This window comes from Babylonia areolata, chromosome 18 (assembly GCF_041734735.1).
Source record: "Babylonia areolata isolate BAREFJ2019XMU chromosome 18, ASM4173473v1, whole genome shotgun sequence".
Lineage (NCBI taxonomy): Eukaryota > Metazoa > Mollusca > Gastropoda > Neogastropoda > Buccinidae > Babylonia > Babylonia areolata.
Genome location: NC_134893.1, coordinates 48,392,065 through 48,395,929, shown reverse-complemented (window position 1 = coordinate 48,395,929; position 3,865 = coordinate 48,392,065). Strand labels below are relative to the sequence as shown.

Here is a 3,865-nt window from a genome sequence, read left to right as displayed (position 1 = left end):
ACACACACACAGAGTCTCATACTCACACACACACACACACACCACACATACACACACACACACACACAAATTCCTTCAACATGACACTGAAAAAAATGTACATCATATAAACATTTTTCTTTCAAACCATGACATCAGCAGGCCCACTGCCTAACTCTGTATACTCATAAAAGGGCCATCTAGTCTGCTTTATTTATCACCTTCCTATGAATAAATAAAAATAATGAAAAAATGGGAGTTGGGATACGTGAGGTAAAATTAGGTCTGTGAAGCAAAACATAAAATACCATACTACCTGTGAACCAACACATAAAACTACCATACTCGCTGTGAACCAAAACATAAAACAACCATACTTGCTGTGAACCACATAATACAACTACCATACATGCTGTGAACAAAAACATATGACTACCATACCAGCTGCAAACCAAAACATAAAACTGCCATACCAGCTGTGAACCAACACATTAAACTATCATACTGATAGTGAACAAAACAAAAAGGCCTGACTAAGCGCGTTGGGTTACGCTGCTGGTCAGGCATCAGCTTGGCAGATGTGGTGTAGCGTATATAAATCTGACTGAACGCAGTGATGCCTCCTTGAGCCACTGATACTGATACTGACATATGACAGCATACTCCGTGAAGAGTCTCTCTCACCCAAGCCATGAAAGATTCTCTATTAATAATCTACGAACACACCCATGATTTATGGAGTTCAGGTATATCAATATCACTGACAAGAGCATATCCTTTGAATCATATTAATACAATATCACTGGTAAGAGCATGGCCTCTGAAACATACCAATACAATATCAATTATAAGAGCATATCCTCTGAAACACCCTTTCTCACCAAGTCGTAAAACACTCTTTCACTCTTCAGTCTCACTAGTTTATAACACACCAATAATTTATCTTAGTTCAGGCTGAAAGACCAGCCAACCTCAACAGCTGTTCCCAAATCTAACAGGGGAAAAAAAAAAAATCAAATATACGCCCCCTCCCCTCCCCATCCCTTCTCGAAATAGGTTAGCTAGTAGGAAGCCGAGGAACTTGCAATCCAATTCTACAGTCAATAGCTGCACATGTGTCATACTAATATTCCCCTCCACATTAGCCATGTGCTGGAGCATGACCTGGATGCAGCAGGGTGAAGATCAATCTCCGCTCTCTCCTTGCTTCAGACCCGCTTTGCTCTTTCCCTCCTGGTTGTGTGACCTTTCACAGGTAGTGTGCACCTGTTCAGCTCTCCTTCTCTGTCAGTACCACCCCACCCACACCCCTTCTGCCCCACCCCTTCTTCCCCACCCTTCTACACAAGCACACAGGTATAAATCAACACACACACACACACACACACACACACATATATATATATATATATATGTATGTATGTATGTATGTATGTATACACACCCACTATCTCTCTCTCTTTGATCTAATTTGCTGATGGCATCTACAGACAATGGAGTTATATGGAATTTTGACATTGTATTTATATAAAACTTTTTTTTAGTTTAAAGAGAAAGCTATGTCATAATAACTGCAGTAGTTCTGGTGACTTTATAACATTTTATGTAATAGCCCGTTATTCATATGGGGCTGTGGTCTCAATGAACTAATCATCGGAGTCTCTCTCTCTCTCACCACAGGCACTCTCTCTCTCTCTCATCCACACAAACACACACGTGCACACACACACACACACACACTAACACACAAACACACGCACACACCACAGTAGTTTCTCAAAGTGGAAGTTTTATGACTTGTGATTGTTGCCACAGCAAACATCACATCTCCCAGTGGATCCACCCCATCCCATGATCCTTGGCTTGTGCAGAGCAAAAGCAAACAGAACCACTACAATACCTCTTTATAGCCTGAGCACAAAGCAAAGCTGGCCATTCGTCACCGTTCATTGCTTCACCCACTTTGTCGGGTTTTCCAATGTTTGAGGAGTCCTTGTATAGCTATCAGTAGCCACTCTTCAGAATATATTACATGTATTTTAGATTGCTTTGATAAATGATGAATGCAGCTTTCAAGGATGGGGACAGTACCAGGATAATGTTTCTGTTACTTTATTTATGTAATTATTTATTCATTCATTTATTTATCTTATGAAAGAATCTGAAATCAATCTGAATCCTGTCAATTCGAAAACTGAAAGGTGACTGATTTTCACAACAGCGTATTCAGCTAGTTTTACTTAAAAAAAAAAAAAAAATCCTATCATATTCATGTGTCTTATTCATACTTGATGTATTGTTGAATGTGCTCAGAGCTGCAGGTTAAGAATTATGTACATTATTACTATTGTAATTGTTATTGTTGTTGTAATCATTATTATCATCACTATCATTATTATCAATACACTCTATATCAAGGCCTTGTTATCTTTTGTTTTGGATTTGTGATTCACTTGTGCTTCATTTGTGATTTGTGATTTTTTTCATATTATAATTATTTATTTATTTATTTTTCTATTTATGTATTTATTTACTTATTTATGCACGCTTATCTATTATTCATTCACTTTTTTTTTCTCAAGGCCTGACTAAGTGCGTTGGGCTACACTGCTGGTCAGGCATCTGCTTGGCAGATGTGGTGTAGCGTATATGGATTTGTCCGAACGCAGTGACGCCTCCTTGAGCTACTGAAACTGAAACTGACTGAAAAGTTGTTCATATCTCCTATCACTATCAGTATCACTGCTGGTATTATTGTGTGTTTTTTTAAAACCTCATACAGCACTAAACTACATTTTTGTGTGCTGCACATGGGTATATTTGGAATCCTGATTTTGACCACTTAGAATAGAATTAGAATTAGAATATGTCTTTATTACCAAGTGTACCGGGGTCACAAGGAATATTGGGGAGGGTGGGTGGAGGTGGGGGAGTAGTACATAACAAGGTACGAACATAAATCGATAGATAAATGTATTTCAAGTTATCTGACTATAACCTTCACTTTAGCCAGTATCAGACCCAGCTGACATCATGAACTGAAACATAGTGTATTATTATCTATTATCAATTATCATAGACTGAATAATCTTACATTTATATAATCTATTGTCATGATCAGGATAAATTCTATTATTAATTTTTAAACAAAAAACTTGAACTGCACTTCTGTTCCGAATCCAAATTTCACAGCTAGACACTAAATTTCACAGCTAGACACTAAATTCAAGATCCAAATTCATAAAAACAACAACAACAAAAAACCAACACCTCTACTATCTTAAATGGAAATTCTACTTCCGCACCATGCGCATTGCACTGCAGAGCTCTCCGTTGCAGTTTCTCCCTCATGTCCATTTCCAATCCACTCATCCACTGCCGTGTGTTCTCATTGAGACCACCCAGTCCCCTGTCAAGTGGTATCCCCACAGCACTGACTGATGGAGGCTATCATTCAAGATACAAGAGTACTGATCTCCACCTTTGGCTTGGGGTGTTCAGATGAGCTATTGATTTTACATGAGCAGGCTTACTGCAGGCGTCCTGGGAAGTTTCATCAGGACTGATGCCACCCAGCACAATCAAAGTGGGGTAGCAAAATTAACGTTCCCACTTCAGACCACCACTCAAGGTCTAGTGGAGGGGGAGAAAATACTGGCGGGTGAGCCGTGATTCGAACCAGCGCACTCAGATTCTCTCGCTTCCTATGCGGACGCGTTACCTCTAGGCCATCACTCCACAAAAATGAGCCAACATGCACTTTATAGACATACATATATACCCCCAAACACAAATATTATACACACACACACAAATAGTTGTATACACAGATTATGGGTATGGTGGCCAAATTAATGGGTAAAGTGCTGGATTCTTGCCCAAGTTT

The 3,865-nt window shown here is 39.1% G+C and overlaps 1 protein-coding gene across 1 annotated transcript in view; it reads right to left on the bottom strand.

Moving 5' to 3' along the window:
* The window catches only part of LOC143292267 (calcium-activated potassium channel slo-1-like), a 67,373-nt gene that overhangs the window by 59,097 nt on the left and 4,411 nt on the right, over nt 1–3,865 (bottom strand). The gene's annotated exons all lie outside the window — the stretch shown is intronic.